At 36.6% G+C, this 14409-nt stretch overlaps 1 protein-coding gene across 2 annotated transcripts in view; it reads right to left on the bottom strand.

The window, feature by feature from the left end:
* Window positions 1-14409, bottom strand: part of htr2cl1 (5-hydroxytryptamine (serotonin) receptor 2C, G protein-coupled-like 1) — a 200446-nt gene that overhangs the window by 58735 nt on the left and 127302 nt on the right. For both annotated transcript variants that reach the window (XM_056461267.1, XM_056461268.1), the window contains one exon: window positions 587-677. The gene's annotated coding sequence lies outside the window, so the exon portion shown is untranslated. The remainder of the gene's footprint in view (window positions 1-586; window positions 678-14409) is intronic.

Here is a 14409-nt window from a genome sequence, read left to right as displayed (position 1 = left end):
ACTTATTTAAAATTATTCTGGAAATACTTCAGGCACAAGAACTGCCCCCACATTGATTTGATACACTCACCGGCCACTTTATTAGGTGTTCAACTGCTCGTTAACGCAAATTTCTAATCAGCCAATCACATGGCACCAACTCAATACACTTAGACACGATCAAGACAATCTGCTGCAGTTCATACTGAACATCTGAATGGGGAAGAAAGGTGATTTAAGTGACTTTGAACGTGGCATGGTTGTTGGTGCCAGACAGGCTGGTCTGAGTATTTCAGAAACTGCTGATCTACTGGGATTTTGTGCAGCCGACAAATCTGCAGCATCTGCATGATGCTATCATGTCAATATGGACCAAAATCTCTGAGCAATATTTACAGTACCTTGTTGAATCTATGCCACGAAGGATTAAGGCAGTTCTAAAGGGTCTCCAACCCAGTACTAGTAAGGTGTACCTAATAATGTGGCCGGTGAGTGTGTATATATATATATATATAATCATCAATATTCTGCCCAATTTTAATAAGTGCAACAAGTAGCATCTCTTCCACCCAGAGGGACCCTCAATCTGCATTTTTACAGTGCTCACCTGAGATTTCCTTCAGCAGGCAGGACTGCAGTGTGAACCGTCAGGAGCTTATCCACTGTCAGCTGTCAGTCTCCCAAGTAAGAGCCTCCCGCTGTGAGAAAGACACACACACACACACTTGATCAGACTCTGCTCTTTTCCATTGTCCCAAAATCCTGTACATCAAAACAATGAAGCAACTCCACCCAGCGCTGAATATTCATCCCATATTTTAATTAGATGCAAAGTGAGCGTCGGGGGGGACATAATGAAAGACAAGCAATTAAGCAAAAATGGGCAAGTCAGTGTCACCTTTGCCCCCTCGTTAAACGCCCAGGAGCCAGTTGCTTTGTCAGCCCATGTCTGATCCACCTCCTTTTGAAACGGCGACCATTAAAGGCCAGAAATGATTTGTTAAAATTAAAAGGAGTTCCCTTTTTGAAAGGCTATGATCATTTATCTTTCAGGATGCTTTAACAAGCCTTCGGGGGACAACAGTGTTGGAATATCTATGTAAATTAGAATGACTGTGGGGAAAAAAGGGGGGCTGACAAGAGCAGTTGTTGTGTTTTCAGGCAATTAAAGTGTGGCTTTAAGTTTTTGTCCGCAGAGAAAACAAGCGAGGAGTGAAAAAACAAAACAGTTTAACCGAGAATGGTTCAGAGAGAATTATATTCATTTACTGAATTATGAAAAAAGAACAGAGCATGAATAATTCTTCAGTTTCATGATTATCTATGAAGATAGTTTAGTGGGTTTACTGAGTTTAGCGTAGCATCCTTTTCTCTCCACTGTATTTTTCATCTCCCTCCACAGCTCATGAACAAGAAAAACAACTCTCGCCTCTTCACTGTCACATGGTCAGTGGTGGGAAAAATGACTTTGCTTTTGAATTAATATGACTTGCGGTCCAACCTCTCATGCATAGTAATAATTACAGCACACACACACAAAGGTTTGAGCACACATGCCTGAGGCTTTGCTGAGTTTGTATAACGGGTGACTGAAGCAGACAAACAGGATCCCAACATGTGCAAAAATCTGTGGGTAAACAGCTAAAACCAACCATGGCTGCATGAAATCTTTACCTGCACTAGCATATGTTATTTTCTCTGGGTGTTTTTTACAGTACCAGTCACAAAATGTCCCTGCTATCTGACATTTTAAAGTTTTATATTATAAAATATCACTGAAAATAGATTCCTGAGAGATCACAATTGGACTCTGGAGCTTTTAACACTTCACACTCTATTGACCCTGTATGATATTCATTCTTTCATTTTCCTTTGGCTTAGTCCATTATTTATTAGGGGTCGCCACAGTGGAATGAACCGCCAACTATTCCGGCATATGTTTTATGCAATGAATGTCCTTCCAGCTGCCACCCAGTACTGGGAAACCCCATACCATCTCGCATTTACACACTGACACACTACGGCCAATTTTGTTTACCTAATTCACCTACTGCATGTCTTTGGACTGTATGGGAAAACGGAGCACCCAGAGGAAACCCACACAAACACAGGGAGAACAGGGAGAACATGCAAACTCCACATAGAAATGCCAAATGGCCCAGCCGGGACTCGAACCAGTGACTTTCTTGCTTTAAGGCAACAGTGCTAACCACTGAGCCACCGTGAACCTTCCCCCACACCCCTTTATCAAGTAAATATCCATTTAGGATTACTTTATTGACATTGAACAAACTTTCGTTTTGATTTCAGGGAGACTTTAAATATACGAATAGAAGATTTTGTGTGTATACAGATATGGGTGTAACTTCCATTGAGGACAGAATATAAATTAAAGACTTAAATTAAATTAAATATTCTCAATTTCATTAACTAAAAGGGTTAAAACAATGATGACCATTTCCATACAATTTGCCTACACATTAATTTTGCTTCTATCAATCTGCAATTGATATCATTCATTCATTTTCTTTTTGGCTTAGTCCCTTTATTAATCCGATGTCGCCACAGCGGAATGAACCGCCAACTTATCCAGCACATTTTTTAGCAGCGGATACCCTTCCAGCCTCAACTCATCTCTGGGAAACATCCATACACACTCATTCACACACATACACTACAGACAATTTAGCTTACCCAAATTACCTGTACTGCATGTCTGTAGGGAAAACATGCAAACTCCATACAGAAACGCCAACTGACCCAGCCGAGGCTCGAACCAGCGGCCTTCTTGCTGTGAGGCAACAGTGCTACCTACTGCGCCACTGCGTCGCCCCGTAATTAATATTATAAAATGGTAACTCAGTACACACGCAGTTCATAAAGTAATTTTTTACATTGTTAGGTTAGTTTAAAAAATAAATGTGGTTACTGGTTAGGCTAGTTTGAAATTATCTTTGTTTAATCAACCTATTTTTTTCCTGGATTTTGTCCGCTAAATAGTCCATAAAAATACACTCAAGGCAAAAATTATTCATACCCCGGGCAAATTTTGACATAAAATGACAAACCTTTTATTCCACCATCAAGTTTTTTTAAACAGACATGCTTCTCTCAAAAGATAATAAGACAATATACATAACACATCATTGTGAAATAAAAAAATCTCAGCTTTATTTACATTTGAGAAAAACTTTAAGTCAGAATTTGCCAGTGGTATTAATCATTTTGTGCTTGACTTATATGAAAAAGCAGGAAATGGGATTTAAATCAAAAATATTATCCTTCATTTTGTGTCCCCCCCCCACCAAAGTTACAATTTTGTGTACAGAACATTGCTTGACTACAAACTGCCATGACTGACAACCATAGCAATGTTCTGGCAGATTCGGAATCCTCTATTTTTGACCAAAGCAATCTCCCAGGGACAACAGGATCATTATGGTTGACTATTTCAACCACCATCAACAGGCATAATGTTTTGTTTATATTTGGAAGGCTGCTTTGAAGAGCGCTCTCTTGAAGTGTGTCCAAGTCCACTTCTTATAAGCGATGCTTATTAAATGCCTTTGGGCTTCTCCAATCCAGTTTATGGAGTTCATAAATTAGGAAGGTGCAATATTTTGGTATGTAGCCTATTTTTTTCTACTATAAACATAGGTTTAAGAAGATCTGGCAACACTAATGAGCCATTACAAACCTTGTTCACTATGATCTCCTACATCTCACTAGCAGACTTGGGGTTCCTATGATAAAAATCAACTTTTGTAAGCTGTTTGTAGGTATAGTCTGTCCGCTGTCATACTGACTTGTTGATATAAACACAAGTCTGTATTTTTTTATTTTCTGATGTTAAAATAGGACCCCAATCCCAGTGATTTTGAGGCCCACTGCAATGTGATGTGCAATTTTCCCCGGCCACCGAATTGATTATAATCACCACGGTTGCATGGTGTCAGTAAACGCTACTATGTCTCTGTGTGTACTGCAATTGGCATTTGTGTGAGACTCATCATTTCAGAAAGGCTTGAATAAAGGAATGAAACTCCACCACAAATACCTTAAATAAACTTGCTTGGTATTTTTGACTAATGAGCTGTTTTTCAGCTTCATCCAAGTCTGTCTCAGTCACTGCGCTGTTTATCTAACGCATGAAAGCAGACACACACGGGAACGGTGAGCGGGTAGAAGAAGCTCATTTGCATTTAAAGCCACAGAGAACAGTTACAATGTATTCATACACCAAAATGGGCGAGGGGGATCTGGATGCAGACCTGGTGCAGATGCAATCTGAGCTGCATGCAATGCTTTTTAATGGGCACACCTAACCCCACCCCTAACCCTACCCCTTTCAGTGACATCACTAGGTCCATTGAGTGTATTGTATCTGACACTGCATCGCTGAGAGATGTAAGCTTGCATCATAAAGGCTGCTTCCAGATACTTTGGAAATGGGAAATTTCTGGAGGCTATAGTAAATAATCTGATGGGTATTTAGAGCTGAATCTTTACAGACAGACACCAAAGGCTTATCTTACATCTTGTAAAAGGCGTAAAATAGGTGCCCTTTAATGCTTTTGAATTGTATTATAGGACTTTGATGTCTACTCCGATAACTTTTGGTGCTGAAATTTGAACTTTCAAAATGGGACAACTACTGATATTTTTGTAGCTTGAAACTAAATATTATCTTGGTTGGTCATATCTAAAAATGGATAATGAGTAGCCAGTGCTACTTCTGTTATTCTTATAGATTTATTTCTATATATTATTTTGGAAACACATTAGTTATCTACCAATTCTCACTATTTACTAGTGGCTTATTTCATTCCTGTCATCTGCCTATTAATTAAGAAATTGACTGTTTATTTATTTTATACTTATAAAGTTCATATTCGGCCAGATTTTATTCTACATCCATAGTCCATCCCAATACCCAAACTCAACTACTAATTTATAACTATTAATAATCAGCCAATTAGGTGTTTATTGAGCTAAAGGTCATAGTTAGGGCCAGACGAAATCTGCTGACATTTTTTGCAATTTCAGCACAGAATTTTGTACAAAATCTGCGGATTTATGCAGAATGATTTTGAGAGTGTGATAACTAAAATCTTAAAATAGGAACAAAAAAGTAATACCTTTTTAACTTGTATTTAATGTTTACAATGTGAATCCAATTAGATCCACCTTATTTGGTAAACGAAGCAAGTCTTATATATAAAATATCTACTTAAAGACAAAATATTGTCGGCGCAATAGCCTAGTGGTTGACATATGGTGCATCAGGGCGTCCCGAGTTCGAATCCCAGCTCGAGGACATTTCCCTACCCTACCCCCTCTCTCTCTCTCTGCTCTCTTAAACTTCGTTTCCCGTCTAAATACTGTCCTATCAAAAAAAGGCCAAAAATAAATCTTAAAAAAAAAAAAGACTGAAAATATTACTTTACAAACTTTATTGTGAATAAATTATATTAACATTTTCATATTAGTCAATATACTGAAATTCATTTAAAAACCGAATAAATAGAAATTGACTCAAATTTACACAAGTAAATAACAGAATCAATGATGGGCTAAAAATCTGTGGAAATCTGTGGAAATCTGTGGAATTCTGTGTGCGCAGATTCCGTGTGGGCATAGTCATAGTTAATGGTTTGTTAAGAGCAAAAAATGTACAGTTTAAAAAAATAAGTGTGATTATTATTTCTTACACAATTTAATGCTAAAAACTCCTGTTTTTGTCAATAGCAATAACCATGTTAAACTATAGAGTTATATTTTCCATTTGCTGGTGAAGAGACTAAGTTTCTAGAATGCATGTCTAACTGTAAATGAATAGATTTAAATGAATAAACATTGTAGCAATGGGTTTAATTAAAATGATTAAACATCCGATAAAGCATCTGATATAAATATGAATTTAGAAAGTAGAGTGTTTTATAATCCGTTTGCAAACAACCATTACTTCTACAATGCCATTTATAGTGCAGAAATCACTTCAATATCACAATTCACTGAATGCACTGAATGAGAAGATTATATAAGATTATTATATCCGCCTATAAACTAATACCATTTTATTACAGTTTGCATAAAATCTCCTCTGAAACCCAAACACATCTGACCCTGTGAGGATATGCTGTGCATGTGGTCTCAGAGCTGGCTGGGTCACAGATGTTTTTAGGAGTGCATGTGGAATACAGCGAGTTGATTAAAATCCCAGCTCTGATGTAACAGGTGTGTTAGATGTGCCCTGCTAACACACATCCACCAAGCACTTACACAAGATCCTCCAGCACTGCAGGAGAGCGGCTGTGGATGCGGATGTGTGGGAGAAACAGTGAAAACATCTTCAAACAAAGTAACAGAATCAGGTTTTTCTACATGTAGATATTTTACAATTTTAACAAAAGTGCCATTGAGGGACACAAGCTAAACCTGACAAGACCTCAAAACATAAAGCATTTTTTTTTCTTATAACTAAGAATTAGTTCACCCAAAAATTGAATTTCTGCTTTTAATTAATTAACTTCATGCAATTTTAACCTCCTGAGACCTACTTCAGAACACAAATTAAGATATTTTAGATTAAATCTGAGAGCTTCCTCATCCTCCATAGATGGCAATGGTCTCAAAGATGTTTAAAGTCCAGAAAAGGAACAAAAAAAATTCAAATTACTGTCAAATATTTTATGTGACTTCAGTGGTAACTGTAATCAGTTTTATGAACAATTCTGTGCACCAAAAAAAGCTTTGTATTATATATATTTATTACTATTATTAATAATAATTGTTAAAGGTGTTTTTTTTTACTATAGAAAATATGATGTATTAAAGTGGCATGGTGGCTCAGTGGTTAGCAATATCACCTCACAGCAAGAAGGTCGCTGGTTCGAGTCCCGGCTGTGCCAGTTAGCATTTCTGTGTGGAGTTTGCATGTTCTCCCTGTGTTTGCGTGGGTTTCCTCCGGCTGCTCCGGTTTCCCCCACAGCCAAAAGACATGCGCTATAGGTGAATTGATTAAGTTACATTGGCTGAAGTGTATGAGTGTGAATGTGAGAGTGTATGGGTGTTTCCCAGTACTGGGTTGAGGCTGGAAGAGCATCCTCGATGTAAAACCTACGTCAAAATAGTTGGCGGTTCATTCCGCTGTGGTGACCTCTGATAAATAAGGGACTAAGTCGAATGAATGAATGAATATGACGTATTACCATAAGAGTAATAGTAGTAAATGTGCGCCATGATCTGATGCAAGAGACATAACCGAACAAAGTAGTTTTTAGTTTTTTTGCCACAGAAACTTCTTTATGAAGCTTCATATGATTACAGCTGAACCCCTAAAGTAACATGGACAAAACTTGACAATGTTTTTTGTGTCCTTTTTTGGACTCTGAATGTGTATGGCCACTGTCAGTTGTTCCTACACACATGCGGCGGTCAAGTTTCAAAATAGTTCAGCTTTTGCCACTGTGTGGATAAATACTGAATGTGTGTCATGGTTAAGAATAGAGAAACATGCTGGTGTGTAACTGCATTGCTGTAATGCACTCCTGCATTGGATTCACACATATACTCTGCACTCTGACTATTTCAACAATGTAGATAAGCCATGGTGGGCATTTCTCTCTGTCTCACACAGAACGCAGTCGACCAATCACAACAGACTGGGTCACCGAACCAATTACAGCAGATTAGCCCAACACTAAGGAGGGGTTTGGGAACAAGTGAATCGCTGAACGAATCATATGGGAGTCGCTGGGATAATTAGGTAAAAATAAATGCATATTATAAGACAATGAAAGTGTTTTTTGTCCTAGCCTGCATATCAGACTGTTGTTGGAGACCCCAAAACCCAAACATGACCTTTTAAATAAATAATAGGAGCTCTTTAATTTATTTGACTGAGATGAATGAAAGTCTCAGGTGATTGAAAGGGCATGAGGGTGATTAATTAACTAAAATTTGAGTCCGTTAATTACAATAAAAAAGAAATAATGCATCATAAATATTTACAATAAAATTAAGTATTCATAATAAAAACATAAATGTAAAAAATAAATGACCAGCACTATCTATCAAGAGCATAGCTACAATACTTTGGTATTCAATGACAGAGTAAAATCAAAAGCCACACACACTCTGTTTTGTGCTTTCAAAATCCTACGTCAACTACCAAAGCATCTTTAGTGCAAAATGGGTTAAGATGTTGTCAACGCAACTCTTCATTGCCCACTGTCACAGTCACCAAGTTGAGTGCCCACCAGACACACTAGAGGGCACTCTACACATTACATCTGCCACTGAACTCGACTACATATCCCATAATGCACCTCAAACACACCAGTTCCAGATCACCACTGATTACAGACACACACCTCATGAGGACTGCTTACTAGGACTTTAAATATACCACACACACACACACGCACACACACACAAACATACCGCTGTCTGTCCCTGTTTAAACCTTGCCTGCCTGACCATTCACTAAATAAAGCTGCTTTTGGATCCTCACCTCTGTTGTAGCAGAATGCAATAAATCTCAACTTAAACTTGAACCAAAATATTTACTGTAGTTCAATTCTGTGCAGACAGTGTTAATATTGTTAGTACTTTAGTTCAGCTTTCGTTACCAATAAAAATCTGGGTACAATCTTTGACTCTCCTTCTTTTCAACCTTACATTTCTTCTCACCAAATCTACCTTCTTTCACCACTCATTACCATCTCCTCTTAAATATAAAATATGCTGAGACATTAGTTAATGCCTTCATTACTTCTCGACTTGACTTCTGTAATTCTATAAAAACTTTTTCCATGGTCTATCAAACACCCCAATAAATAAGTTCCAGATCTCTGCACCGGTTTGCTCTTTCTCAAGTCTGCTCACATCATTGCCATTCTAGAGTTCATTGCTACCTGTCGGCTATCATATTCAACGCAAGATATCATCACCTCATCACCTCCAAAGCACGTCATGGTCTTAGTACTCCATATATCGCTGATCTCATCCATACTTGCACACGGGATAGCACACTATGATCTTCTGACACTGACCAGATTACTTGTAATTCCACAACACAATATAGCATTGTTTGGTGGACGAGGGCAGGTTTTCTGTTTCTGCCCACACATCCTTTCCAGCCTGTTTTTTTTTCTGATCATTTGACTGCATGATCGGATTATGACTGAATGACCATGTATTTCATGGTTAATTGTACCTGGTTTGTCTGTCTGCTGTCCTGTTTATATGTACTGCTATTGTAAAATGACCATGACATTTTATAAAGGCTCTATATCAAATAAAATAAAATTATTATTGTTGTTATTAATTTTATTATTATATTATTTTATAATTTATTTATTATTTTATTTGGACATTAAATCATTTTGAAAAATAAATTCACTTCTGCAAACACTATTAAATCACTGATTAATTTAAGTTCTTCCATTCCAGTCATTTTGCCTCTGAACTCCTGCTGATGCATGAGCAATAATCCAATTACTATATGCAATAATGCAACACAGTTTGCACTGACATAAGATGTTCAAGGATTTTTTTACCTCAAACGGCCTGGTCAGATTCCTGTTTATCGCTGGTGTTTTATTTTTTGTAAAGTGTGTACCTTTGACCACTTTCCTCATTTAGTTTTATGATCTACATGTAGGCTTTTATCTTTCTACCTACTTTTTTAAATTATTCACATTTACATATTGCGAAAGAAGAGACACAACGTAATAATAGACAGAAAACAACAGTTTTATTTTTGCTCTTATAGCCACTAAACTAGGACTTGAAAGATAGTTTATTTTTATTTTAGTATCAGCAATAGCATCCTAAACGAAGTGGGACATATCTAATACTAGAGATCAATTAATTGGTCAAAAGATTTGATTGAGTATAAGGTGACATCGAATAATTTGTTGAAATCTAGCTTTAAAGGTTTATATCTAATATCTACACAACTGTACAGATATTTAATCATATTCTTCCATGAATAATCAATACCTGCACATATCCACAAGTCCACTCAAACATCTGCATATATACATTACACATAAAGCATATATACATACAGTTGAAGTCAGAATTATTAGCCCCCCTTTGAATTATAATTTTTTAAATATATTTCTCAAGTGGTGTTTAACAGAGCAAGGACATTTTCACAGTATGTCTGATAATATTTTTTCTTCTGGAGAAAGTCTTATTTGTTTTATTTTGGCTAGAATAAAAGCAGTTTTTTATCTTTTAAAACCATTTTATGGTCAAAATTATTAGCCCCTTTAAGCTATTTATTTTTTTCGAAAGTCTACAGAACAAACCATCGTTATACAATAACTTGCCTAATTACCCTAACCTGCCTAGTTAACCTAATTAACCTAGTCAAGCCTTTAAATGTCATGTCACTGTATAGAAGTATCTTGAAAAATATCTAGTAAAATATAATTTACTGTCATCATGGCAAAGATAAAATAAATCAGTTATTAGAAATGAGTTATTAAAACTATTATGTTTAGAAATGTGTTGAAAAAAGCTGCTCTCCGTTAAACAGAAATTGTGGAAAAAAATAAACATGGGGGACTAATAATTTAGGGGGCTAATAATTCTGACTTCAACTGCACGTACATATATACAGTACATCATATATTAAAATGACGAGAAAAAAAGAAAGAAAGAGGAAAAGAGATTAAAAAAAATACATAAAACAAAAAAGGGATAAAAGTTTGTGGATATATGAATACCTACATAATCAATTATGAAAATTAGAATTTTGTATACATAGCTATGCTTCATGATTCAGTTATCGTTGGTCAATCTCCAGACATTCAAAAAAGGGCTTCCAAATGTTCGAAAATTTCTTTGGTTTGCCTACAACCACACTTTTTGATGTACCAAAAATATTTCCTGAAGATTTAAAAGAAAAAAAAAAAACATGAGAATAATACTTATTTTTCAAATACAAATGTATTACATCATGTGTCATTCAAAAAAATGATGCTGTTCAAGTTTTAAATGAAAAACTAGCCTATTGTCATTTATTAGGCAAACACAAACTGTCCAGCACATTCAACTTTTCTCAGTCACGCTAAAGCAACAGCCAAAAGAGGATTTTGCTTGGTCTTAAAGCCTTCTTCGATGGTTATTTTCATAATTCATTATGGTATAGCAGTCAAAATAGGACAAATGAGCTAGTGTATGGGACAAATTCTGGACCTTTATCAGTGAGGGATAGGTCTTTCGAACCACCCGAACCCCCCCTGGCTAAGAGCATGTATTGTGTAAATACATGTTTTTACATTGCACTTATGATTGATTAAATACCTGCATGTAATTACATTTGTAATTAATTTCTGTAAGTAAATTTTTAATGACACCGTTGACTATCTCTAACACCTTAACCCACCCTTAAACCTTCCAATACAACCAAAGCTATGTCTAACCCTACCCGTATTCCACCTCAAGAGCACTACAATGCATTACGAACACAGTAAATACATTGTATTTATTTTTTAATGCAAGTACAGAGCAGTTAAGGCCACCTCATATAAAGTAGGACCAGAAACTCAAACAGGTTTGGAACAAGTAGAGAGAGAGTAAATGATTTTTGCATGAATGATTGAAGAATTTTCATTTTTTGGTGAACTTTCCGTTTAATACCAGGTATATTACAGGAAATACAAACAACCGTTAACCAACCAACACTTCCCATTTGCAAACAATCATGCAAATTAACAACTTATTTAACCTCTAAACACTTTTTAAAGAGTTAGCATGCAGATTAGGCTTAGAAACTGGGAAAAAAAAATCATCAGCTCAATGCAAAACAACAGAAGTGCATAGAAAGTCCACCGTCATTGAAAAGCAATCGCGTGTGGTCAGAGGCTTCCTCAAATCTCTCCTACAGCAGACGTTTAGTGTTAGATTAGGCTTTCTCATTAACCGCCTCTGTACTGCATCTCTCTCAGAAGACACTGGGCCAGTATCCTCTGATTCACTCAACCAATTTAACCCAAATTGCTCCTGGGAGAATCCGGAGAATATCCTTAAACACCTGTGATTTACCGTGGACACGGGGACGGTATGGGGCTCATATGGCAGAAACGGAGCTAAATGATGAAATACTGTGTAACAGGACTGACATGCGGCAGAGAGGGAGAGAGAAAATCCGAGCTAGACAAGATCACAGATGAACAAGGAAATGCTTGTAATGAGTGCGCCTGCCAACCATCGTCTCTAATAAGGAATCATTTCAGACTGAGGGGAACTGAATTGCGTTCTGTATTAAATCCATGCGGGACACATTCTGTCCTTTATTTCACCATCTTATACCCCGAACCCCTGAGGTGAGTTGTTTGAATTGGCTACTCTCATTTTTACATACATATACAGCTTCAGGCATTCACCGCCTACTGTAGGCATTCATAATCTGGTCAGTTGTCACAAGCAGTTGATTTCAGTCTACAGCAACATGGCACATGCAATGTAAATATACGTCGAGCATGAGAAAACCACCACCTTTTTTCCTCAGCTGAACTTGACATTCTCGGTAATAAGCGATAAAGAGAGAATCTTCATAAAACATAAAACCAAGGAATGTTTGTGAGACGGAGAGTTTGGTAACGGGGTGTTTGAAGTAACTAATTAACTGCAGAGACAGATTTGACCTTTTCCACAGACTACATCGATTTCCCCCTACAGGACATACACACACACACATGTAAACAAAACACACCACTATAATACAGAGAGAGAGGGAGTGAGAGAGATAAATAGATAGATAGTGAGAAAATGTGCACTGTATGGCTGACAAACAGGAGATGAATGTGAAGCCACACACGCACACGCACACGCACACGCACACACACACACCTATTAGATCACACACTTGCATCCCACCAAGCAGTTTTGCATTTAAAAGATGTCTAATAGACATCCGAACATTGATGTCTTGGCTAAAACAAAGCTGAATTTGACCTGTCAAAATCTAAATGATGTTTAACAATAGTTCAATAGTGTTTCCTGTGCATTTGATAGTGTTGGATATCTGTAGGAAATCTATTAGATTTTTACTGACAGGCAAAATTTAAGTCTGCTTTACACTGTAAAAAAGTGAATTAACAGCTTGTTTCAATACAATTTATTTAATTTAATTTTTAAACCAATTAAATTGTTTTTTCCATATTTAGTGATTCATGTTTTTTCATCATGGAACCTTAATCTCTCCTCCAATGACTTTTGGTGTTGAAAAGTTTTGAAAAAGTGACTTTATTTACATTTTTAACACTTTGAATGACATATTTCCTGGGTTGGTGTTGAAAATGACGGTACAAAAACCTTGAAATAAACTACCAGTGTAACCAAGGGGTTACAACGGAGTTGAGGATCCAATATGCAGTTTATAAGAGAATAGTCAAGCATGCAATGGTTAAAACATATCACATATGGTTAAAACATATGCAATGGTTAAAACATATAAAACATTTAAGGATATCATGAGGGTAATCCAAAAGTGTAGTCGTTTTCATAGGTGAAGAGGTCAGTACAGGCAACAAAACAACATAAACAAGACAAGGATCAAACACGGAAAGACTAGAAATGGTACACTTTGTAATGTTACAGCAAACAAGACTCAGAAATGTGTGTATCAAAGTGAGGTGTATAAATAGTCCTGGTCATTAGAGCATTCACAGTCTTGGGCAGTAGCTACTAGCTAACCTACATTTCTCAGTAGCATGGCAGTAGCGTCGCTACTTTCTAAATCAAATAGCTTCTGAGTAGTGAAGCAATTTTTTTTATTCAAGTAGTGCAGTAGTGTCCACACACACTACATTTACCAATAGTGGATCAATAAGTGATGGCAACGACATTCACAAAGCTGTGAGGCCTGTGTTTAGCCGGTGAAAGTAAATCCATATGATGGTGAGAATGACAATTTCTCATTTTTCCTGTTTTACGGTGGTCGACAACAAACTTTTACTATGTTTTTGAACTACACAATAGTGAAGTACTCAGATTAATTTGTTGTGGTACTTGGCTAAAGTATACTATGGTAATTACTATTAGTTCATGATAGTCCCTAATGATACTACATTAAGTACTGTAATTCATTAATGAAGATTTGTAAATATACATACAATATAATGCTTATTCCTAAATGTTTCCTTTTACTATAAATTACTGTAGTATTTTAAATGTGTCATTTTTTTGTCTTTGCTGTAATATACTTGTCAGGATCACCAGCGAGCATACTCACAAGATCGCTGGATCTCATATTCACATGGACTACAACTTATGGATTACATATTCAGTCATGCCACACACACACACACACCTGCTCCAAGTCTCCACTGATTAGACTCCCACAGCTGATGCTGCTTCTGGACTGATTACACACACTACTTTAACAGCACACACACTCACTTCCTTGCC

Source organism: Danio aesculapii, chromosome 7 (genome assembly GCF_903798145.1).
Source record: "Danio aesculapii chromosome 7, fDanAes4.1, whole genome shotgun sequence".
NCBI lineage: Eukaryota > Metazoa > Chordata > Actinopteri > Cypriniformes > Danionidae > Danio > Danio aesculapii.
Note: the sequence above shows the minus strand (reverse complement) of the source record. Positions and strands in the feature narration are given on the sequence as shown.